Source organism: Ctenopharyngodon idella, chromosome 19 (assembly GCF_019924925.1).
Source record: "Ctenopharyngodon idella isolate HZGC_01 chromosome 19, HZGC01, whole genome shotgun sequence".
Lineage (NCBI taxonomy): Eukaryota > Metazoa > Chordata > Actinopteri > Cypriniformes > Xenocyprididae > Ctenopharyngodon > Ctenopharyngodon idella.
This window is the reverse complement of record NC_067238.1, coordinates 2,356,977-2,384,149: the sequence shown is the minus strand read 5'-3', so window position 1 is coordinate 2,384,149 and position 27,173 is coordinate 2,356,977. Positions and strand designations below refer to the sequence as shown.

General features: G+C 37.4%; 1 protein-coding gene across 9 annotated transcripts in view; it reads left to right on the top strand.

Annotated features, from left to right (window-relative positions):
* The first annotated feature begins 20,010 nt into the window (after positions 1–20,010).
* epb41a (erythrocyte membrane protein band 4.1a) overlaps positions 20,011–27,173 on the top strand; it is a 70,919-nt gene continuing 63,756 nt past the window's right edge. For all 9 annotated transcript variants that reach the window (XR_007926497.1, XM_051872812.1, XM_051872811.1 and 6 more), the window contains exon 1: positions 20,011–20,170. The gene's annotated coding sequence lies outside the window, so the exon portion shown is untranslated. The remainder of the gene's footprint in view (positions 20,171–27,173) is intronic.

Sequence of the window (27,173 nt, the reverse complement as noted above, 5' to 3'; positions counted from 1 at the left end):
CTTAGTTCAATTAGGACATTTAAGTAGCTTTTATAAGCATGTCATAGAAAAAAAAAAAAAAAGCTTTACTGGTGTGCATCTTGGCACAAAACAATGGCATATTTTAAGATATGTCAGTGCAAGTCGCTTTTAGTTAAAACATCTCAAATATGCATTTTAGCCTGGGACTAGGCTAAGGCTTAAGCCTTGTGTGTGAAACCGGTGCTTAGATTATTAGATTAATCTTTTATTAATATTTTATTGTATTGTGTATTGTATTAGAATTTATTGTTACATTTTTATTGAAAGCATGTTATATCTCTAGTGTTGATTTAAATGTTTACATGGAAGCAGTTACATTTTATGTCTAAAGAATTTAGGAATGGTGAACATTTCCTTCCAAATGAAGCAAGTGTGTGTAGGAAAAGAGAGAGATGGTGCTTAATTTATATTTCTGGCAGAGGCTAAGGATGCTGCAGTTTTTTGTTTTATTGAGGTTATCTTACTGGTAGGCGGATCATTCAGCTAATCTATAGAATGACTGTCTCTCTGCCGCTGAGGCAGTGGCTAACATACCACAAACATTTGTTTACATTTGTCCGCCCTTTTAATAAAATAATAATGAAAGAATCGGGGTTAAAATGAGACACAACGTAAGTAAATGGGCCCAGTTTGGCCAAAACATTGACAATAGTCATTAGCTGTGTTCCAAATGACGTACTGTACACTATGCACTGCAATGCACTATGTAGTCAACCATCTAGTGGATGAGGATTTAAGTGAAGTGTCCATCATTCCACACTTCTTTTTTCCCAGTTAATTAAGTGCATAATCTGGGTATTTGAAGAGCACTTTTCTTTTTGGAATTTTCATTGTGAACACATTACTCACGCTATATATTTCTATTACAAAATGGCATCTATAGTGCATTAATTACGTGTACTGCTTCAAAAGTATCAAACGACTATTAAACTGCCTAATTCATGATTACTTTTACAATGTTGTTTTGTACTTTTTGAAGCTTGAAAACTTTGGTTGTGCAGATTTTCAGGGGATGGACAAAATTATGAGAGAACAGGCCTACTAAAAAAAAAGTGAACATAAGTCCTATTGGTTTAGAACAACATGAGGGTGAGTACATTTTTACAGAATTCTCAAAATCCCTTTTAATGACAGTAATAAATGAATCATTAATTTTGAATGAATGAAGGCTTTCATTATACTTTCAGTCTTTCTTTTGATATTGTTGTTGGGCATTTCACATACTCCCTCTGGAGTATCCAAAGGTTAAAATGTCTTGATCAAGGGCTCAGTGGTAGTTCATAGATTAACCCTGCTGGGATTTTAATCTAACCAGTTTCCCACATCTTTAACCACAACATCACCCACACCGCAGAAAAGAAATCGTGATTTGAACATTAGGGCGCATCATCAGAGAAGAGCTGTGACGCTCGCCTACGAAAGAGCAGCACAGCGTCGACAAAAACGAGTATTATTATACTGGAAAACCACAGCACAGGGAGAAAGGACAGCGCCTTTTCTTTGCCTCAGGTAAACACTTACCGTCTCTGGGTTAGCCATTTAAGCCGGCTGGTCAGAATAATGAAAATAAATATCCCTGACTAGTATCGTTATTTCGAGTACAAGCAGGTGCGACTGGTTATTTCTGAGGTGTAACGTGTGTGAGGCTGACTGACAGATAATGTTGCTATAGTTACAGCGGTGACCGTTAGAGCGGTTCGAACTGTCAGCTGGATCAGCGCGTGCATTAGACCGATCTAAATAAAACACGTTCAACTGGATTTATTACGGAAACAGATAGATATGATCATTATGCTCATTGTTAGGACGGTTACTGTTACTGCATTATGCTCCCGTGAGAGCTGTCATTTCGAAGCCGTGCTGAATTGCTGTTGTCATTTTATGTTTTATTTTGTAATATCCGACCACCTTCGGTTAGTTTCTGTCGTGTAAAAAACACATTATAGGCATATGGCTCCATATCTATCCGTGTCAGCATTTCTGAGTTATGTAATATACATTATTATTATGGTGTTATTTATCGTACTGCAGAGAAATGAGCAATCTCTCGCCCATCTTCCCCTCAATTAAATGTCGTGTGGATTTAAACGTGCTCACGGGAGGGAAAAACAGTTATTGTTCACTAGATTGATTTTGTTTTACCGCAACTTTGTGCATTTGTGCATGGATACAATCTCACGTGCATGGATCTTCTGTTTATGGTGAAAATAATTGTTTGAAGCTTAAGAGTGTTTGTATTCTCACATGACATTAACAGGTCACAAGACTCCCTGATTTTGTCTCCTTAATGGTATATGAATTATGATAGCATTGTGGCTGACAAAAGGTGTTTGAAACGGAACCCCAAACTGCAATGGCGCTAACTGGCTCACCAGCCCTGAAAACTAAATTCAAAACCCTGGAAATACAAGCCTTTACAGAACACACATTGATGTCCTACTATACAACAACTTTTTAAATGCCCATAACCCTTTGAAACATAATGTTTAACAGACAACCCTGACAGCAACAGTGCCGGCCCAGATCTGTATCTGGGCAAAATTAGAGATGCACCGATGTATCGGCCAACAATCGGTATCGGCCGATAAAAGCTATTATTATCACTATCGGCCATAAACTGCCGATGATCAGGGCCAATTATATTCTGTCAATCAAAAGGGTGCGGGGGGAAAAAGGTGTTCAGACTGCAACTCATAGGCCTACATACTGTGTGTGAAGAAACTCACTCTTGTGTTGAATTTTAACGCATTAACAGTTTAAAAATAGTGACGTTAAAGCAGGCTCTTTTTGACCCTATAAATCACCCGTAGTGCAAGCCAGGGTTGCCAGGTCTGCGTTTTTTTTCCTACATCATATATTATTTGTAGTGTCTCCCATCCAATAATCGCAAAAAGCTTTGTGCTTTGTTACTTGTGATAAGAATAAAAGTTTCGGTTTTCAAATTCTGTCCATTTTATCATGAAATTCAAACAATAAATGGCATTTTGACGCTCTTAAATGTGACGTTTTAGATCTCTGTAATGCCTCAGTTCAGGCGGCAGCGTGGAGCGCGAGTCTATTCTTAAGTTATATCTTGAAAAAAAAAACATGCATGAACATCAAAGGTATGTTGAAATATATAGTACAACTTACCGGAACGTATTACATCTCATGTTATCACTTTATTTGTGTTTCAAACGCGGAAAGACGTCAACGTGACGTGGACAATATGTCACATCATGTCACATTTACCTCAGGAAAGTTTTCCAATGTTCACAGTTCCTTAGCTATCTAAAAAACACTAGAGAGGAGCTTATTTACTGTTAATTATATGTTTGTGTAAATTTGCAATGAACCTTTTGTGATACTAATACAAACATTTCAGTTTTAATTTGAGTGTAATTATTATATCTGAAAATAAACAACAGCTGAATATAATACCTCTGTTAATACCTCTGTTAATTGTAACCTCTAATATTGTAAATGAGAGGGTTCCCAGTTTGCAACATTATTTGGGAGAGATTTTTTTTTTTTTTCCCATAAGAACAACCAAACTATCGGTATCGGTTTCGGACGATATCATTCTGAATAATCAGCAGAGAAATTTAGTATCAGTTCATCTCTAGGCAAAATGTATTATTAAGGACCAGAGAGTTTTTGCTTTGCATTAGGCTACACCATAGCAAACGGCTCAGTTCCAATCAAACAGATACATAGAGAATCGCATAACAAATGTTCAAAATGCTTGGTTTATTGCACAATGTGCAAAATGTGTACATTTAGGGCTATAGAGCTTATCACTGGGGCAGTACCCTTAAAGGCCCACTGAAGTGCCTTAAAACACACAGCGCTATTCAATCTGTCGATGTAATTTCCACTGAAACAGGAAGACAGGGCGGGACATATGGAGCAGGTCCTCCCCTTTTTAAAAATGGCCAATAGTGTTTCATTTATATCACAGCCTGCCAAAGCTGTTGTGCTCGGCAAAGCCGCATTTGAAAGCTTATGACAGCCACAGTGTAACAGATTCCCCTTTTAGATTTAATATAAAACTGTTACTAAAGCAAAACACATAACCATGCTGAGGATGTGTAGTTTGTAATTTATACTGGATCGTTCCCTGTCCCCTATATAGTGCACTATGTGCCATTCACCATATAGAACATAGCAGTGGTGTAGTCTAGTTTTTTGTAGTGAGTATACTGTGATTTTTCCTTCCCAGCCTCATACCCGTCCCAGAGCGACACCCCATAAGCACCACCACACTCACTAATGCATATAGTATGCATCTGATCTAGGCTACATGTAATTGAGAGCATTCTGAAAGACTGCTTATGTGTCATGTATTGGATGCGATGTATTGGATGGTTACGTGTCCTCGCACTTTTTTAGGTGGGTATACAGAAATCCTTGACCTTTCCTAGTGGGTATACGGAGTATACCTGCGTATCACGTAGACTACACCACTGGAACATAGTAATTGTGTGAACCAATGACCGATTTCAGCCACAGCTTCAGCGTCTATTTATAGTGTAGGAGGCGGGACACTTCAGAATCAGATTCTAGAGAGTATTTGATTGGACAGAAAATCTGATGAGAAGCTGAAGTGCAGCGCGATGTCATCAAAATCGTTGATCCATATTGGCGGAAGTGAGAGACTGTATGCTTTGAACGCTTATATCTTCTAAATGTGAATTTTGTCATTGTTTTGGAGCACACTAGCTTATAGATAACCTTAAGGCTACCACATTCATACTAAAAGCCAAAAAACTACCCCTATGTTCCCTTAAAGTACTACTATGAACTTTTTTGGGTAAATAAGGCACAAAGATGTCCCTTTAAGGTACTGCCCCAGCCCCAGTGCCAAGCTGTTGTACCCCTAAAGGTACAAGGTTTGGCCGTTTTTTTTCTGAGAGTGCAAGAGTGCAGGTTATATGAACATGTTATGTAATGTATTAAAGTGCAGGTGCATTAGGGTCTGGGCATACACTAGCCTGGAGGTTTATTACTTTAAAAAGTAGAAATTGTTGTTGGGTAAAGCTGCTATTAAAGAGAGATGCTCATGTGGACATTGTTTCATAAAGAGCAGAGTAGCTGGAGTAAGTCTGTATGGTTGATCTTTTAGTGGGATTTTGGTGTTACAACAGATTTGAGAGTAAGCTTAAAATAAACAATGTGCTTTATAGTGTTTTTGAATGTTATCTTTGTGCTGCTTTAATGATGTGCCCACAGCATTGTTATTTATGAGTCCAATAATAGCTGTGTCGTTTGCATATCTGAAGTTTTTTTTTTTGAGCTGTAATGCAATGTGAAGTGGTTTGTCTAGAGAGAAAACAACTGAGATTAATGTTAAGTTCTTAAGGCTGACTGCTGATTGTCATATTCACTATTTGAATTTGGTTTGAATTTGTAATCATATACAGTTATTTTTCTGTCCTTTCATGTCTGATATTACACCCATTCTTTCATTTTTTAGTCATTTAGCACATAATGCTATATATGGGTTTATCTTGAACTTGTTAAGTGTAACATTAATATTTCTGTGACAGTTTTATGCTCCTTGACAGAATGGTTTGAATACATTTTTGGACAGTTAAGCCATGCATAAAAGCGTATTGCATTAGACCAAGAGGCATTTATTTTACAAAATAAATGATGAAAATGAAGCATCTAAGAATATCTTCTTTCAAGAAAGTTATACAGTTCTCTTTCGAAAAGGAACTCGCACTGCGTCCTAGAACGCATATGGGGAAACGCCCTCGCGTGACCGGTATCTGAAACAATCTGCCAAATCACGACAATCCTATTAGCCGGCGACAGCCTATGATGTCATACAGGTGCAACCAGGAAGTATACATGGGGCACCTGAACATGTCATCCTATTTTCGTCTTCAGGGTCTGTTTGTCTGTAGTGATTTGTTCAAGGTAAGACAATCTATCATGTCTGAGAAACGTTTCAAACGTTGTGCTGATCCGTGTCCTAGACATTTGACACCGGAGGATGCACACGACTTGTGCGTTCACTGTCTGGGTGAAGAGCATGCACGCTCTGTTCTTGAGGGATCAGTTTGCGTGCATTGTGAGCGTCTTCCCATGGGGACGCTCCGCTCTCGTCTGTCTATCTTCTTGAGAGATGAAGGACAGACATCTGTGCCTGGCGGCTCAGGCCTCTCTCATGCTGAGGCAGAGAGGCGGCTAAAGTCGTGGGGTTCACAGGTGGAGCTCGCCGAACGCTTTGAGAAGGGTGTCACTGTCTCTCGCGATTCGGCGGCTTGTGAGAGTGATCTGCTCGATGAGGATGCTATTTCTCTTGCATCCTCTGGTTCAGCAGATAGTGCTCTTTTGGCTCCTAGCCAAGATGAAGAGCAGTCGATGGCTGAGGCTGGCAGTGAGAGTGTTAGATTTGAGCCATCTCGGCCATCCTGCCCTACGTATGAGGAGCTGCTCGACGTGATGCGACGTGCTTCAGATAGTTTAAAGCTGTCGTGGGAGCGCGTTCAGGAAGAGACTGTTTGTGGTAGGTTGGACGAACGTTATCTTTCTGGCCACCGTCATTCAGCCCCCGTGAGCCTTCCATTCCTTACCGATCTCCATTCTGAGATCGAGAAAGCATGGAAGAACCCTTACTCAGCCCGCATCTTGCCAATAAGAGTCGCTAGGTTGGGTTTGTGTTCTTTTTACCTCTTCAAAGTCATGTTTAGGTGTGTTGGCCTTTCCCTTGGGCCGGCCTTAATTCCGGCCTAGATGTATTCAGGAATATGTCTTTTCTGACAGAGGCAGTTTTGCTGTTGCAGTGGCTAGAGTAGGCCTTTTTCTGCTAGAAAAGGTCTCTCCAGCTCCAGTACTGCTGCTGGTGATCCTTGTATGCCTCCTCTACGTTTAGAGTTGTCTCTGGCCGGGGCCCACCCTCTGCATTGGGCAATAAATTTGAGTATCAGGCCCTCCTAACTTCCCTTTTGCAAGGCGAGTTTGTGGCCTCCTCCTTTTTTCGGCCTAGGTGAACGTTGCTCCTCTTAATATTAGAGTAGATGCGACATGCAGAGCCTCAGTTCCCTTTGGTGTGTGGCATAAATTAGACACCTAGGTGGCCTAGGTTCTGCTTTTCTGAACCTCCTTTTGGATGTCCTGAGTGTTGTTGGCTTCCTCTCCTTTCTGAGAGTTGAATACGATAGGTTGAAGCCTCCGCTCTTTAGAGCTAGTTGTAACCTTCCCTCTGGCTATGTTTGAGCTCCTTGATTTTATCAGACTTGAAGTCACTGGTCAGAATTGAAGGCCTCTATATTGATATTTAGGTCTCTTTTTTCTCCTGAGCTCTTTTTTCAGACGCCTTCTCCTCTGTTTTCGGCTGGTTTTGTTCAGGTCTGCGCCCTTGAGTCCTAACTCAGGTTTTTTGCTTACTCTTAGCTCTTTGCCCCGATATGTCTAATGCCACTACGGCTTAGGTTGAGAATGCTCCCTTGGAGCCACTGCATTAGCCCCGGGCCTGCGGCCGTGTTCTGCAAGGGTTGCAGGCTCTACCAGGCCTCCTCATTAGCCCGGCTGCATGATTTACTCCCCTTGCTTTTAGGGTTTAAAGTGATTTGCTGAGTATATGGCCCGTGTTGGCAATGCCAACGAGTATTCCAAGCTTGCTTAGCCTTGGTGGCTTTTTTCTCTTGAGTTGACTCCCTTTAAGTGGCTACCCGTTGTGCTGGTAATGAGCCAGGCTCTTAGCTCTTTTATTAAGGCTAATGATAGATGCTGGTTCTTTGGTCTGTGTTAGGTTGTAGGCTTCCTTCTGAGCCTCCCAGCCATCTTGCTTAGCTTGGTCTTACTCGTCTTGGTTGAGTCTGTTTACTCCCCTCTAGTAGGGTCTTTCCGGAGTTCTGCACTCCCGAGCTTTGATCACGGTTAGAAGGCTTCTCAGCCTCCCTGGAAGATCAGTTTTTGTCTAGGCTGTAGTTTCTACCCCCCTGTCGGTCTTCCTGAACTGGACCTTGCTCCCTGAGTTTGGTCTAGGGATGTTTAGGAGTTTGGTGTTTACTCCCCTTAGACCAGATTCTGGTAGGAGCTAGAAGCCCCTTTGGGCCCTATGTAGAATAGCCAGCCTCCAGAACAGTGGCGTGCACAAGGGGGGGGCCAGGGGGGCTTGAGCCCCTGCCCCTTTGATTGCGAAAGTGAAAGTGCCCCCGCGTTCCCATTCCCCACACCGGAACCGCGAACCATTTCAGAAATCCACAACAACCCCCCCACAACTATAACGATCAGTCTATAATCCCGCCCACTTTGAAGTGGTACTAAACTGCAGTAGAAAAGCAAACCGAAAGTAAGCGAGCTGAGCTGAGCCGAACCGAACCGAGCAGAGTCGTTCCATAGAGTGGAAAAGCACCATAAGAGGCAGAAGTCGAGTGATTGAAGCTGGATGACTATGCTCAGGCTCTCACCCCCTCCTCCTCACTGCCAGTCTAACTCAATGCAGTTAGTGGCTGCGTTTAAATACAACCAAATAATCCAAGTAATCGGAATGATGCCTCAATCGAACTGAAAAGCCTTCATGTAAACAATTTAATCGATCCGATTGAGCTCAATCCGAATGAAATTTCAATCGGATTGAAAGGGGTGGTGTAGACCTTTCTAATCCAATCAATGGACACTTGATCAAATTGAAAACCAAAACTAGAAAGTACTGTGCATGTGCAATGACGTAGAAATAGCGTAATGATGTATTGAACAAGCTGTTGTTGTTGTGATGAAGTGTCATAAATGACTGTCATATTATACCAAAGTTCTCCTACCACTCATCATCTGTGAATTGCAGCACCAGTCCTCACTTCACACTCACATCCGCACAGACGGCTTGTTTAAAACAAAGAAGCAATGTAGAAGAATAGTATGTGCAAACAGTGGGAAACTCTGTATATTCATGTAGTGTGCACGTCAATAAAATCAAATCCGATTTGAAGCTTGCGACATATAAACACGCACATAAACCCAATCACTTTATTTAGCGTTCATGTAAACACTACGTTTGGATTCATCAATCGGAATGAATTCATTATGACTAAAACAAAAAGTGTCCATGTAAAAGTAGCCAGTGATGGCCGCAGTGAAAAGTACTCTCTTTCTGGAGTAGCATGCCCTTATGCGAGGTGATGCTTGAGGATGAGTTTTCGATGGGGAAATGGCTAGTCGTGGTAAAATAATGCAACCCATTTTTATGTCGATTGCCCTCCCTCCAGTATTTCTGTAGGTGACATTGCTAAAACAATGTAAACACCCCCTATGAGGTTGGGTGATATTAGGGAAAGTGCAGTGCAAACATATTCTGGGCTATGTTAGCACGCTCCCTCAAGTCATTGAGCATTATTGTTATGGATTATGGAGCGTTATGGATTTATTTGCATTTTGTTATTTGCAACCCCTTCCGCTTTTAAGCTGCTTGGTGATGTGTGACATGTAAAAGAACCAATCTATGGGTGTAGATCTTGGCGGCTAAGAGCTTAGGTGGACTAAGTCGCAAGTAGCGGGTCCATTCTCTCATCTGTCGCCCACCACAATTTATCAGATTGGGTTTTAAAGCATGGCTGTTTGTTCCCCTGTGAATGGGTCGGTTCTAGTACACTCTCTTTTCACAGTAGAGCTTGGAAGATGAGAGTTGAGATGGACCAAGTCACAGAAAGTGGCCCACTCCCTCATCTGTTGCCCTTCCCAGTTCATTACATTGGGGATTAAAGCAGAGATATGCTTCCTTGTGAACATCCTACGCATCTCAAGCTTGGCAGGTGAGAGCTTGGCAGGGCTTATGCTCCTTGATGAACATATTTACGAGTATAGAGCTGCCGTGGACTAAGCCGCAGGAAGCAACCCATTCTCTTATCTGTCGCTCTCCCCATTTCATTAAATTTTAACTTCCTGTGTTTTAGTCCATCTCATCTCTCATCTTCCAAGTTCTACTTTTGTCTTTAAAAATGGTTTAAAGTGTACTATTGAATGTATTGACAAGCATTTATGGTAAACTAAAATATGCTTTAATTTCTATTGAAACTTGCACACCATGTCTTGAAATAATATCATTTGTAATTACACATTTGTAATGATGAATTTGCAATTTAGTACATTTAAAATATATTAACTTTAAATGTAATATCAAATTACACAGTACTTCAACATATCAAGTACTTTATATGTGCCTTTAGTATGCTGGTCAACACATCAAAAAGGTACTTTAAATCATGACAAAATATTATTAAAACATAATGATTTAAAATGAACTTTAAAATAAAAAATTAATTTTGATATTATTAAAAATTGCACTTTTTAAAAGTGTGAAACAGTCATGAAAGTGGACTCTTTAAAGGGTTAGTTCACCCAAAATGAAAATTCTGTCATTAATTACTCACCATCATGTCGTTCCACACCCGTAAGACTTTCGTTCTTCTTCAGAAGACAAATTAAGATAATTTTTGATGACAGAATGCTGTCAGATTTCCTTCCATTGACTTACAACTTCCACTTTGATTGCTTGTTATGACGAACAGATTTAATTTACGCAGCACATTTGAGCTTCCGGAAGAGGTTCGTTCTTGCACGTGTAGCAGGTTTGGTTGAGCTTCTGCTTATGTTCGCTGATCAGTGCGAGTAAAAGCCTAAATTAAATCTGTTTCTCATATCAAGCGATCGATTCTCTTCAGAAAATTTGGACAAAACCACTCGATTCATATGGATTAGTTTTCCGATCTCTTTATGAAGTTTTTGAAGCATCAAAGTGGAACTTGCAAAGGCAGTCAATGGAAAGAAACCTGACAGCATTCTGTCATCTAAAATATATCATTAATTTGCGTTCCGAAGAAGAACGAAGGTCTTACGGGTGTGGAACGACATAAGGGGGAGTAATTAATGACAGAATTTTCATTTTGGGGTGAACTAACCCTTTAAGTTCACTTAAGTGCCCTTTATTTAATTGATATTATATCATTTGCAAGTACAGTTTTTAAAATATACTTTTAAGATTTGAAGTACACTACAAGCACACATTCAGTACAATTAAGTACACTTCTTTTTCACAAAGGTCATTAGACCTTTATAATACTGTAAGCAATATTGAAAACTGTGGAGTGAGGACTGGTGGGCTCTCTTGCTGCAATTCACAAATGATGAGTGGTAGGAGAACTTTGGAATAACATGACAGTCATTTATGACACTTAATTCACAACAACAACAGCTCGTTCCACACGTCATAGACCATTATTTTATGTAATTGTAGTCTATGTAATACATAGACTTGCATTGTATCCAAGTTTTCTGTCAACACTTTTTGTTTTTCACAAGTAAGAATTACCATTTTTATTATGATGAAAAGTAGCATTTGTGGTGAAATCTTAATGTAATGGCATGCTAATACTCTTTAGTAGGTGGTAAACTGTAGTTCTCAGGTTGTCTAAGCATGGAGCTTTTTGTACCTGTGTATTAAAGGTTTCTCTGTAATCCCCACTTCACATTTAAAAGTGTTTAGCAGTATATTCCATATAACAAAAGCATAGAGTGACAGGTAGCTGTTAAGCTCCAAAAAGGATAAAAAATGGCATATAAGGATCATAACAATAGACATGTTTTGTGTACTATATTCAAAGTCTACTGAAGTCATACGATAGCTTTGTGTTGTGAACAGAGTTTAGGCTGAAATATTTTTCTCTATAAATCTATCACTTGGTGTGTCATTCATATCATGCTCTTGTAGATCAAGTCATGTTCTTCATTATGTTCTGGAAATGAAATTCAGGGGAACAAGAAAGGCCGCAGAGATGAGCAGCATTGTGATAATGAAACACAAAGCACCTGTCTTCAGCTTAATGGGAGTTTGGTTACATTTTTGGCATCATTAAATATTGAACCTTACTAGAGAGTGATAAGAGCAAGAGAAAGTATTTATAGAGAGCTAGCTCATATTTTCACTCTCTCTTCTGACTTCCATTTTTTCAGTCTGCTGAGGTGGAGAGAATGATCAGTGTTGGAAATTTGGGAAATTTTATAATAAACATACATTTTTCTAGTTATACCAAGCCCTAAAATATGTTATGGTGTAGAAATTGTTTGGAAAATATATTTTTAAAAATCCTTTTTCAGTAAATTACCAATGACAGGAAAAGTCATGTGGCCTTTGAATGTCGTTGTGGACAATGTGCGGCCTTGAAGTCAATGATTCTTCGCACAAAACTGAACGAAAATGTCTTTGAAATCAAAATTAATATTTTAATAATATATTACCTTGAATAGGCCTAATAAAATTCCATGTTCCATATTCAAAAAATAAAATGTCTTTTGAATTTCAATAGTTTCCTGCTATCTGCAGCCAGTAATTCAGTGCACAAAATCTTTGTACTCTTTGCAAGCGAACCATTTAGTTTGTGTCATGTTTTCTTTTACCTTTAGTAATTTTGTTCATGGTTCTTTAGTTTTTTGAATGAGTACATGAGTACATTCTGCTAAGTGACAGATAAATTAGCTTGGACTAGCTTGGATACTTTTATGTCTGGCTGTATATGTATTGCTGATACATTTTCTCTTTCTCTCTTTTTTATCTTTCACATCCTGGACTGGATTATCCTTCATTGGCTGCTGATTTTGTTGGAAATGACTCGCTGTGATTTGTGGTGAGTTTGTCATATTACTTCCTTTCTTTATATTGAGATTTGCAAGAACAAAGACTGGCCATTCAGTGTTGCAGGTCACATCATGGTTCCCTCAATGAACTCCACATTTGCCTACAGGGATAGTTCATCCAAAAATGAAAATTCTGTCATTAATTATTCACCCTCATGCCATTCCAAACCTGTAAGACTTTCATTAATCTTCGGAACACAAATGAAGATCTTTTTGATGAAATCGGAGAGCTTTCTGTCCCTCCATAGACAGCTACGTGACACTTCAAAAAGTTCATAAAGAGATTGTAAAACTAATGCATATGAATTGAGTGGTTTAGTCCAAATTTTCTAAAGAGATACGATCGCTTTATATGATGAAAAGATTGAATTTAGGCTTTTATTTACATATAAACATTCATCAACTTACACATCAGTCGTGGTAAACGGAAGCTGGCGCTTGTGAGAACCAATGAGGTTCATTCTCATGTATTACGCAGCACGTTTGAGCTTCCGGAAGAGGTTTGTTCTCACAAGTCATTCAGGTTCGGTTGAGCTTCTGTGTATGTTTGTTGATCAGTGTTTATATGTGAATAAAAGCCTAAATTAAATCTGTTCATCATATAAAGTTCATCATATCAAGTCTCTTCAGAAAATGTGGACTAAACCACTTAATTCATATGGATTAGTTTTACGATCTCTTTATGAACTTTTTGAAGCATCAAAGTGGTAGTAGTGTAGCTGTCTATGGAGGGACTGAAATCTATCAGATTTCTTTAAAAAGATCTTCATTTGTGTTCAGAAGATGAACGAAAGTCTTACGGGTTTTGAACAACATGAGGGTGAGTAATTAATTACAGAATTATCATTTTTGGGTAAACTGACCCTTTAATACAATGTGGTATCCGTCATCCCTGTGCTAAATACTGACTGTGTAAACAAGACCAAGAAAGCAAAAATGTATGCTCTCTTATGCATTATTTTCATAATACTTGTTTTTTAAGAGTTACATTTGGTTAAAGTGAGGAAACTGCTTTTAAATTGCTTTTACAGGGATTCAGAAAGTACCGATATCAATCTTTCATCTGAGACAGGCAGATGACACTGTACTGAGAATTAGATCAGTCTTATCTGTGCTGTCAGAGATGAGGCCTGAAACACAAAACCTAAGGCTAGGTTATCACCACATCCCTAAAAGCTTTTCACAATGTTCAGACTGATAGATGGTAGTAACTGGGAACAACTGATAGATAACAACGGTGCAAGGAGAAATTTTACAAGACACTACTTATAAGAAAAAGGGTTTGCACTTTCAGAAATAAGGCATTAAAGATTAAATTACATTCCTTTTTTGAATTTATGTTTTGCTTGACTTTATTATGACACCTTGTAACAGGACCGAGGGACGAGGGTTTGATGATTGAGTCATCTGTAAATAAGTGTCTGTTTCATGGCTAAACACGCAGCCAAAGTAATTACATACAAGAGATTCAACATGTCAACTTTTAACTACCTTTGCAAAGATCTTTTAGCATTTACTGCATACATATTTTCTTCAGAGCATTACTAATATGATAAATCAGTGTATCAAGTACACACTAAGCTTTATCAGGTGAATGCGTACTGCGGGTCATTAGGAAGATATGGTATATGAATGTTTGGGTCAATGCCATTCGTTTTTATATGTTAATTGCTTATTGACTGTATAATTCATGCAGAATTTCTGTCTTTGAAAAACTGGAAATACTGCAAATATGGTGAAAATAGTTTTAATTCTTAGCAACGAGAAAAAGGTTTTCCTTGATATATCAAACACACTCCTTTATTAATTCTTCTCTACATTTTCTAAGGAATGCATCTTTTTATTACGATTTTTTTATTATGTTTCTTGAATAAACAGTTCTTTAATTACCTTTGCTTTGTAAACAAACAATGATGTCCAAAATGTGTGCTGCACTTCATTTAAGATTAAGGTGGGTGGAGTTACAAGGTTTGACTGACAGTTTGAGGAGCCAATGGACATACAACATTCAGTCACAAGCTCTTTTTAATACTTTTCATTGGTTAAATATTTGAAAAACCCACAGACAGACTTAATGGGTGACCAGCTAATGATTTATGAAGAAGAAATAAAATGTCAAAATATGGAGATACAAATTTTCAAAAATTCCAACAGCGACAATATTTAATTTTTATTAATTTATAAAGTAATTTTCTTACAGAGTTTTAGTATTAGAGTGAAATAATAAAAATAATAATAATAATAATATATAAAAATATATATTATTTCTCCTCATTGTAATTGGGCCCCCCTGGATTTGCCAGCATAGGCACGTGAGCAGAGATAAAAAAAAAAAAGACATTAAAGGGTCAGTTCACCCAAAAATGAAATTTCTGCCATTAATTACTCACCTTCATGTCGTTTCAAACACGCAAGCCCTTCGTTCATCGTCGGAACACAAATTAACGCAGTTGGTGCAGTGAATGCAGTGCAGAGCTTCCTTGTTCACGTCGAACGCCGGCTCAGTATTGGCAGAGGCTGTTCACGTGAACACCACGACGCATGCATGTGAAGCTGACGCAGGAGCCGGCCAATACAGAGTCAGCATTCGAACGTAAACAAAGAAGCTCTGCACTGCTTTCACTGCGCCAACTGCATAACAGGGAAGAGGAAAAGTTGTTGAATAAATTCGTTATTTTTGTTTTGTTTTTGCACACAGAGTATTCTCAATGCTTCATAACATTAATCACTGAACCACTGTAGTCATGTTGACTATTTTAACCATGTCTTTACTACTTCTCTGGACCTTGAATGTGGTCATTTCGTTGCTTTCTATGGGAGATTAAAAAAACAATATTTTGATTTGTGTTACAAAGCTGAACCAATGTCTTACGAGTTTGGAACGGCATGAGGGTGAGTAATTAATGACAGAAATTTCATTTTTGGGTGAACTAACCCTTTAAAGTATTAGCTCCCATGTAGTTTTACATACTACTGTCAGCAGATGGCAGCAGAGAGTCAGATTGGGAAATTGAGGACCAGGTGGTCACTGGCTTGAGCTCTGGATTAACAACATGCAGACAAAAAAAAAAAAAAAAAAAGGAAAATTCCTCATCCCAGCAGGACATAGTGAAACTCTAAAACACCCAGAAGAAGAGAGCATTTATCGTGGATGTTTTCATCACATCAGCCTTTTTTTGTTTTTCAAAAAAAAAATTATTATTATTATTTTTTTTTAATAGTTATATATTTAATATTTATTTTATTTTAGATTTTAATTTTTTATGATGCCCAACTGTTAAGATTTATATTTTAGTTATTGTCTTACAACTATGACTAGTTCTATCTTACCTCTGAGCAACGAACTCCTCTAGAACGTTTGGAAAAGTTATTATTTAACAATCAACTGACAAGAGAAATGCAGGTCATAATGCATTGCATGACAGATTTCAGAGAAAATAATACTTATAATATTATTAATAAATATAAGACCACATTTATAATTATTATATTTATAAGAACAGTTATGATGCTCATTGCACAATATAGGTCCAGTCTTTGACATTAGAAAACACAGGGGCATTGTATATGCAGTCAAAAAAAAAAAAAAAATTCAAACATTTTTGATATTTTTTATGTATTTTTACTAGTGGGTGCAGGACATTATAGTTCATTTATGTAAGTGAGGACAGCAAAATAAAGTAAACTGTGACATATTATACCCCAAAATTCTTCATACAGTGGACTACCAGTAAAATTGATAAAAATTTGGAACCAAAAATTATTCAGACACTTTGACCTGACCATGTTTTGCTTAAGTGTTATCTGACATAATTAAGATTATTTCTTTCTGACACAGTTTAACTCTGAGATCTTGTCATATTTTATTACCATTTTTTTAAACTAAAGTGAATAAACTGTATTAATGAATGAAATGTTCAAGGTGTCTGAATAAATTTTGGTTTGACTGTATCTGCAATAATGCCATCAATGCTTTTGTTGTGCGTAATACTGATAATATTTTACTTTCTGTACTTTCATGTTATTAATGATAATTATTACAAAATGTTAACTTCATTACTATATGTAAATGTAATGGTATGACTAAAGTCCAGACATCCCTGTTATGGGTTATGGGTTTAATGGGTTGTGTTTGAAACACAGCCAGTGTGTTGACAATTTTTGGCTGCACTAACGATCCCCAAAATCTCTAGGCCATATTGTTGTGAGCATGTCTGACATGACATCATTCATTCTCTAGCAGGAGGTCTCCTATGACCTGTCAGGTTAGAGATATTTGACTAATGCTGTGGTGGTTGACAGAGCAGTAATTAGGGGTTTTGTGCCCAGCTGGTGCCCACTATCACAGATGTTAATGGAGAAGGTCTGGGGGTGGGGAGGAGATGCAGAAGGTTCTGGAGGGACGGGACAGGGTGGGGTGGGGTGTGAGTGTCTCCTTTCTGTCGCACCCATCTCTGGGGACTTTGACTGTCTGGTTGGTGCTGTCACTTTGTTTTAGCAGATGTATTGCAAAGCACCTGCCCTTTACATTATCCAAGGGAAGGGCCAGTGCTCCTGATGTGGGAAACCACAGGATATTTGAAAGTGACAGACAGAGATCCATATACGATTAATTATCCATGAAACCAGCCGCTGATGAAAGATTGTATAGGTCCCTCTTAGGTTTTAACAAAAAACAATAATACATATTTCTGACATTTTTTTTTTTTCTTGGCTGAATGCTTACAAAACAAATAAATGTGAACAAATAAGAGTGCACATGCACTTTTTGTTTGTGCAGTTGTCAGGGCGGCACCTTCATGCATTATTTACTAGTAGTGATGGATGATGGCGTATTTTGAGGGCAGAGGAAACACACCCAACCCTCTAGTCATGATTATTGTGTGGTTAGACAAAATGCTGAGATTTACAATCCTATGAAGACATTATATGTTCATTAATAGCAGAAGAAACTTCATATAGCTGAACCTGAACTACACCAGATAGCTTTTATCTGAGATTTGAGGCAAATGATTGCTAGGTATGGACTTATTGTGTTCATGATGTATTGCAAAATAATTTTGCTGCTATTGAGGTGGAATACAATTAAGGTTAGGGACAGGTTTCGTGGTATGGCTAGGGTTAAGGGGTAAGGGAAGGGTTAACAGTGTAATTATAGATTATTATAGAGAAACTGTAATTACATGTAGGTTTTTTTTTTTTCTCTAAATTAAATGTTTATTGCTTTTTAAAATAATACAATATAATATATGATATAATATAGGAAATAATATAGGAAATAATACAATATAACACATATCAAAATTCTATATATTAAAAAAAAGTTACATGTTAAACTGCAGCTTTCATAGGAGAGAGATATACATAACCACTAGTGTGCATACATGACAACACACTGAAAAAAAGTGCGTTGAATTTACATGATTTAATAGTGTACATCGGTCCCACAAGAATCAATTAAGTTACACAAATATAATTTGTTAATGTAACTTCAACGTGATGAAATTAAGTAATTTTTAAGTGATCCAACCAAGTAGTCTCAAAGTGAATTTTGTGAGGTTCACTGATTAATTCATCCATCCATCCATCCATCATGTTCTTTCATTCAATTCAACTTCATATATGGGTTATGTGACTGAATCATTAGACAGCAATACATTTGAAATTGCTACATTTTCCAAGTTATGTCTGCCTGACTGAATTCTTTAAAATGGAAGTACACTGTAAATCTCTTGAAACCACTGGTGAATTGATGGTGGTTTGTCTTTAATCTAATGAAGTAAAATACAATTTTGTATAAATATAAAGAAACTTCTGTGCAAGAGTTACTGTATGTCCCCTGGTGCAAGTGTCAAGTAATTGCATACCAGACCTATAGGATGAAGAAGAACCATGGATCTTTACAGATAGCCAAATATGTTCTCTAATCTCCATTGGACCTTGCTCCAGAATCGAGAGACTAACGAACATAATCAATATGGCGGTGTGTAACATTACTCTTATACTTTGGGCAAATTGACGGCTTTTGCGGATTAATTTAGTATGTAAGGGGTGCAATGCATGCGATAGACAATTTTATACTGTGTTTCTCTTGTGTTATTGCAAATAAATATACTACCCATATGTACCAAAGGCCTTCTCCCACTCTTTGTTCTCAGGGATGTTACCAAAATCTTTCTTCCAGACATTACTTTTCATAGGCCTACTTAAAATAATTTTACTTAGTGCCCCAGTAAGCAGGCTGAACGGGGAATAAGGCAAGGTAAATAAAATGAATCAATATGCGTAGTTGAGTGCATGTCCTGACACCAGTTTAGAAGGATTCAAGCATAGAAATATGGAAATGAATATTAGGGAGGGCAAGAACACTAACATGATTGGTAATTGCAGTTTGGAGATTTTCAGCCTTGGTTTCTTTTTATGCCAGATAAACCTTGAGAAATGTTTTTCCAGATCACAATTCATATTCTTGCCAATGTAAAGCAGAGTTCTTTGTAACGGGTACAGTAGTCTGGGAAGGATGTTCATTTTAATTAACCCTATCTGACCCAGCCATGATATAGGTAGATCCACACTTGTCCATATCTTTTTTATTTATTTATTTATTTATTTTACCACAGAGGTGACGTTAAGATGTAATAGCCTATTTAGGTTTGCAGGGACATGAATTCCCAAATAACAGAACCCCTCAACTGACCACCTAAATGGGAAACTGGGCAAGGCATTAATATTGCCAAATGCACCAAGCAGCAATGCTTCAGACTTGTTGAAATTAATTTTATAGCCTGAGAAGAAACGGAAATGTCTATTATTGTGATAACAGCGACTTCTCAGGTTCTGTCAAGAAGTAGTTTTTGTTTTGTTTTTTAAATATAAATTCAATGTAAAAACATGCATGTACAAAATAAGTGCAGTGTATCAAATGATTAATTCAATTTTAGTACTACATAGAAGTTAAAGTGTATAAAGTGAGACCAAAAATATGTTTTTTTTTCTTCCAAAAACAGCAGAACCTATTATGTAAGTTTCTGAGATTAAATGAATCCAGTTGAGTCAAACACCAAACACTTTTTTTCCACTTGAAATTTGCGGCACATATTTTATTTGGAAGATAAACTGTAATGAGCTAAACGCTGATAAAATGTTGTTCATTTTTCAGTCAGTCATGCCTATTCTGGAAACAAAGTGGCAGCTGAAATGAAACAGTTACAAAACGAATCCAATTGATCCCGTTTCAAAGTCTCCTTGGTTACGATGCTGCTGCTGCAGCCTTAGCGCCAGGGACCGAAGCTCAGTGATCTCGCATCTGATTGGCTCATTTCTACCTCTGCTCGTCTCCCATTTGTCGCTTTTACAAATACGCTTGGCTCATTGCATAGAAAGCCCCCCCTTTTTACTAGAATCTAAACACCGTTTTAAAAAAGGTTGGATAATTTTGTATATGGGTTTGCTTGTGTGATATCTGTGGAAAAGCGGTTTCAGGCTATTTTGTAGTGGACTATTTCTACCCGTTGATGAATTAAAGGGAAAGGTAAGAGGGAAATCTTTCTGATGGATTATGTATTGTGTGATGCTCGCGAGGACGGGAATCTGTTGACATTTTTTTCACATTCGGCGCCATTTTCAGACATTCCATTCACGCGCACCTGCTCACGCACTATGATTCTCAATATCAAAGCATTTTGATCGACAGCTGTCAAAAAACTACAAACGCTTTAAAGTTATAGTCGTTTGAAGAGCGCTCTGATTTATTGTATTGTTTCGGTGCACTGTTGGTGGGCTGTCCGTATTTCACATATGTTGAATAGTTTAAGACACTCATGGCAAATGTTTTCATTTTTATGCGCTTTGATTTAGTATACAACAACTTGCGTCTCGAAGAGGGTTCATTTCTGTGTAGTTTATGTTCGTTCGGTCGTGTCGTGTCGTGGGAAATTGTCCCGTGAGGCTGTATCAGAATAAAGCGCATGTGTACTTCATGCAGATATATTTACTGTAAACAATGTTTGCTATGTCATTGTTTAATACTAAAGCTTGTTGTGCATGCGGTTGAAACTCGGTTTGATAGGGGTAACGTTAGGATAATTAGATCATATATCCTTAAATTAAAAGGCGCTCAAGTTACCTTTGTTCTTTCTTTCTTTCTTTCTTTCTTTCTTTCTTTCTTTCTTTCTTTAGGTTATTTGTTCACTGTAAAACGTTTTGTCAGGTAATTTAAAGGTGTTTTGATTGATTGAGTCAGCAATATTATTCACTATGACAGAATAACCCTGGCTGCATTACACCAACAAAATTCATGTTTCAGATCAGTTTTTGCAGTTTTGCTTTATACAGTGCAAAAAGGAAATATCGGTTTACTACGTTTACCTGTCCTTTTGCATCATCAGTCTATGTGAGAACTGCAAAGCTGATATTATAATATTTAGAGGCCCTGTGACACTGGATGTCCCATAAAGACTAATAGTCTTGAAGTCAACAAATCACATGCTGTGAGTTTTGGAGACTCTGCATTGCATTTCTAACCCAGAGGCCATGTTATTGTAATAGCTACCTTCACTTTATTGTTTCTGAGGCTTTGGCCTCAGCCTCTGCCCATTCAGAAATGTTATGCAATCAAACCCCATTTATAAATTGATGTGCTGTAAGCCTTCCCATGTATTTGTATGAAAAAATGACAGAGATGTGTAATAAAAATTTTCCTTTTGATTGAACAATGTTCTCTCTGATGTGATTTTCTGAACGCACATGTTCTTTGCATGGTCTTTGTTAGTGTTCTGCCATGCAGCAAAAGCACTCAGGAATATCTGTCTATAGCACAAGTGAATGTGAAGTAGATACTCTTAGTCATCACAGTGGATTACAGTTATGGTTCCTTGAGGTCTTTCCAGACATTTGTGTGTTTTTGATGGCCCAACAACTTCTTCACATGATGCAGTTAATTTCAGATGGAAGTTTAACTGTTTGTAGTTTGCTGGTTTGCTGGTTATGCTGAATTAGACATTCTTAGCAGAATTACAGTATAAGTTCTTGTGTGTGTTCATAAGCCTATGCACACCTGTAGTGTTAATAGTTGAAGTGTTATTGTTTGGGGCCCGGGGTGTTATGCTACATAAAAGTATGGCCTGCGATTACCAAAAGCCTAAATAGATGCCACCAGTGGTCTCAATGATCAACTTAGCTCACAATGATTTTGAGAAAAGCAGCTCTGCGAAGTTGCAACCAACATTTTATTTTTCTAAATCAAGTTTCTTAGTATATTTTGAGTCATTTTCTCCTTTTCTATATGTTTTTTTTTTTTTTTTTAATGTTTTCAGTTCTTCTTTTTCCTGTCTTTCTGCACCTCCATTGTGTCTTTCTGCTTCTATATGTCTGTTTTATTCTCGCTGTCTCAAGCGACCGCCCCCCATCCGTTTTGTGTCCATGGAGATCAGGTGCGCTGTGGCGGCCTGTGTGACCATGTGGTCATTGATTGGTTTGATTGTTCTGAGTTCATCCTCCTGAGCCCCAGTGTGTGTGCACGTTTAGGGCCTCCCGTACAGCCACTTCCCTTTCGGTGGTCCCAGGAGGAACCTCTCAATCTTGTTAATTTGGTCACATTTGGTCTGTCTATAGCAGTTTGGCTGAAAATTGGCCTCTTAATTTGGTTTATCAAATCTTTGTTTTACTGGAAGCTTGTGTGTATTTAAATCTAGAGGGTCTTTAAAGGTAAAGTGTGTAATTTTGGCACCATTAATGACACCAAATGGCATTACAAAAACAACTTGTTTTTTACTTTTAACTAAATGTGAGTGGTGCTTACAAAACTCAGAATGTTAGGTTGTTCTTGATGGTTGCGAGGGTGTTGCTAGGTTGTTGTTAATATGTCTTGTGTGGTTGTTGGTTACATAGGTTTACTTGCGTAATTATAATCAGGCTGCAGCGTTTTTTTGTGTATAGAGCTACAGTCTTCATGTCCAAGTATTTAACTTATTCTTAATGTAAGAGCAGCCGTGGCTGTGTCAAGGCTTCCGGTCACATCCGCTTCCATTTATTTTAGCTGTACAAAAACTGTCTGTTATGTGGCTTGATATTTCAAACCTTTAGTTGTTATCTTATTATTTTAATTTATTTTTGTCAACAAACTGGTTTGTAGCACTAATTATTTGACCAATTATATTGTTATTCTTCATGTTATTTGCCTAAAGCAGCAAATGAATTGGATGTTAGCTTACTTCCATGTTGCAACATGATGTAAACACATAACACAAGTGTAATCAAACATTTGAAATATCCCATGTGGCAATAAATAAATAAATAAAAAATTTTTTTCGTATAAATATACAAAACATTTCCAAAATATAAAAAAAAATGCCCAAAAATATAGTACTAAAATAGATTCTCTATTTCCTTTTTTTTTTAATATATTTATTAAAAATAATAAAATATTTTTGTTTAAAATATAAATATATTTACATTGTCTAAAATATATAAAAAATATATTTTGCATTTACCTAAAATGTATTTTATGGTTGGAAATGTATTACATTTTGTAATATATTTTGCCATTTGATTTGAAATATTTAAAATTTTTAAATATTTCCCTAAGCAGCATTGTTTACAACATATATTATTAGCATATATTTGAAAGGTATTTTGGCCAAAAAAAAAAAAAAAAAATACGTATGGGAATAAATACAGCTCTTTAACGTCAGCTCTTTCTTTCAGATCAATCACTAAGTTCAAATAATGCCAAGCTTCAATCACATTATCTGGGTTTGGTAGTTTGACTTTATTTCATTTGTACTAAACCATTTACATGACATTTTAAAAAGACAAATTATTTCTTTTGTTCAACTGAAACGTTTAAAGTGTATGTAAACATATTCAGGAAGTCAGCCTAATAGCTTACTTACAGTCTCAGCATATTAAAAGTCAGAAAAAAATACACACTTAAGCTTTAAATGGGCAAAAAATTATATACCGTCACCATGTTTCTAATTTCTGTGTCTGTAGCACATGTAAATCGGGTTTGCTCAGGCTAGAGTTTTCTGGGTCATTCACAGCTGGCTCCTGTCCTTGAGCCCAGGGTGAGCAGAAACCGGGTGTCTAAAGATGGAGACCAACATGACAGTGAGAGCAAGAACAACTGACAGTGAGATCCAGATGCTTGCTCCCCCTACATTTATACATCTATAGAGAGAGAGAGAGAGAGAGAGAGAGAGAGAGAGCGCTTCTCTCTAATCCTGCACAGGACCCCGATTAATTTTAAAGCCGCTTTCCAGTCTTAAGCTCACTTTCTGCATCCAGTTACAAAAGCGCATGGCACTTAGACATTCTACTACACTGTTTACTCTGTCTTCCTATTGTTTACTGTCACTGCAGCCCCAAAGTGCCTCTGTTAGTGTGGCATCAGTGGTAGGTAAGCACAGGGGAAGAAGCAATTACTGTATGAGATGATGCACCCAGAGGAAGGAAGGAAGTTTTGTTGCACATCCCATCAAGAGCCAAAATTGTGTGCATATGTGTCTTAAAGGAATAGTTCCTCTAAAAATGAAAGTTGACGACCCTCATCTCAACTTCTAAGAAAGAACTTTCTAAACCTGTATTGCTTTTTCTTCAATGGAACATAAAATCAGATGTTTTGCAGAATGTTCGTGTTGCTCTTTTCCATACAATGAAAGTGGATGGGGGCTGAAAAGTTAAACTCATTCACAAAATTCTAAATAATCGGAAGTCATACAATAGCTTTGTATGCATCACACATATCATATATATATATATATATATATGCCCATACAACTGACCTCTGAAATGAAAGTGGCAGCTTTGTGCCACTGCAGGTGTGAATGTTTGTGTGTGTGTATGTGTATAAATCGGTGTACTGTCACTGTCAGCATTAGAGTTGTGTACATCTGCTCCTGTGGGCTTCCCACTTCCCGTTTTTATGCCCAATCAGCAGCTTCTGACCCTGCCAGCCAATCACAGAGCAGCATTCCTGTGCTGGAGCTGTTATTGCTGGGGATTTAACCTGAGATTTCCAGCACTCATCATATTCTCTCAGTCTCACACTCCCTTAAGGCCTGTTCGCACAAAGAACGATAACTATAATGTAAACGATAAAGAGTTCTAAAAATCATTTTAAATAACGAATAGTCCACAACGATAACGGCACAGAGAAACCAAATTGTTGGAATCACTTTCAGAATGATTTTTTTTTTCAGCTGATGAACGATAAAAACATTGATAGCAATGAATAGAATAAACAGAATGATAGCATGCATTGGTGTGGACGCTAATATAGTTATCGTTATATCTTTATCGTTCTTGGTGTGAGGTCTTTTATAGATTTTTTTTATAGTGAATATACGTTTTTCTAATCAGCTAGAAATTACTCTTGTTGAGTACAATCCATACTTTTTAAAATTCCTGAAAGATGGAACCCCTTGTTCTGCTAATTAACGCAATGAAGATTATAATTGACCAGTAATAAATATGTCATAAACACAACATGTTTAAGTTAAGCTTAAAAGCTCTGTTATAGCATATGTTTAGTTATGTAATAACAGTTGAGTATTGTACAAAGTGCTGTGGTTTTAATGTTTTTGTGTTTGTAGTGTACTAGACATATGTATATGCCTTCTGTCTTTACAGATAAAACCTAAAGCTCATGCCAGGGCTCTAAAGTATTAAAATGCACACTTGTATGTGTATTAAAGATCAGTCTGACAGTGTGCACAGATTTACACACTTATTTCTACAAGCACAAACTTGCATATTAACATACTGGCCCACTCCACAATGGCCACAAGCTTACCTTGGACAGTGCAATTATGCTCTAGTATTGAAACACAATGTGTAACTTAGACAAGGGTGAAAGAAAGAGTACAGTACGCTTGCAAAACAATCTATAGATTGTTAAGACATGTTTTGCTATATCTAAAAATGTACTTCATATCCCCTTAAAGGAACACTCCACTTTTTTTGAAAATAGGCTCATTTTCCAACTCCCCTAGAGTTAAACAGTTGAGTTTTACCGTTTTCGAATCCATTCAGCCAATCTCCGGGTCTGGCGGTACCACTTTTAGCATAGCTTAACATAGGTCATTGAATCTGATTAGACCGTTAGCATCTTGCTCAAAAATGACCAAAGAGTTTCGATAATTTTCCTATTTAAAACTTGACTCTTCTGTAGTTACATCGTGCGCCTGCTGCACCCATGGTACGGCAGCAAAGTTCCTTGATTATTACGCTGGAATGACAGTATAGTTCCTAGCCATATCGGCCTAGAAAATCGCAACTTTTCATTTTCCGTCAGTCTTAGTACACAATGTAACTACAGAAGAGTCAAGTTTTAAATAGGAAAAATATCAAAACTCTTTGGTCATTTTTGAGCGAGACGCTAACGGTCTAATCAGATTCAATGAACTATGCTAAGCTATGCTAAAAGTGGTACCGCCAGACCCGGAGATCGGCTGAATGGATTCGAAAACGGTAAAACTCTAGGGGAGTTGGAAAATGAGCCTATTTTCAAAAAAAGTGGAGTGTTCCTTTAATATAAAATCTACACATTTTCACTTTTTACAGTTTGCTATTTTACTGGTCTCACCACATAAATGTATATATATATTTTTCATCAACATGTCATTTTCATTCAAAAAATTAAGGTAATATATATTTTGTGTATATTTTATTAAGGAAATAGAAAATAAACCAAGAGATACATTTTCCTCATTTTTTAAAGGAAACTTAAGCAGTTTTGAGGCTTGAATTGAGGAACCGATGAAGCTGATAAAATTAAGGAAAGAAGACTACCTATTAATTTTAAGAGAAATAGCTCAATTACAGGTGCTGGTCATATAATTAGAATATCATCAAAAAGTTGGTTTATTTCACTAATTCCATTCAAAAAGTGAAACTTGTATATTATATTCATTCATTACACACAGACTGATATATTTCAAATGTTTATTTCTTTTAATTTTGATGATTATAACTGACAACTAAGGAAAATCCCAAAATCAGTATCTCAGAAAATTAGAATATTGTAAAAAGGTTCAATATTGAAGACACCTGGTTCCACACTCTAATCAGCTAATTAACTCAAAACACCTGCAAAGGCCTTTAAATGTTCTCTCAGTCTAGTTCTGTAGGCTACACAATCATGGGAAGACTGCTGACTTGACACTTGTCCAAAAGACAACCATTGACACCTTGCACAAGGAGGGCAAGACACAAAAGGTCATTGCAAAAGAGGCTGGCTGTTCACAGAGCTCTGTGTCCAAGCACATTAATAGAGAGGCGAAGGGAAGGAAAAGATGTGGTAGAAAAAAGTGTACAAGCAATAGAGATAACCGCACCCTGGAGAGGATTGTGAAACAAAACCCTTTCAAAAATGTGGGGGAGATTCACAAAGAGTGGACTGCAGCTGGAGTCAGTGCTTCAAGAACCACTACGCACAGACGTATGCAAGACGTGGGTTTCAGCTGTCGCATTCCTTGTGTCAAGCCACTCTTGAACAACAGACAGCGTCAGAAGCATCTCGCCTGGGCTAAAGA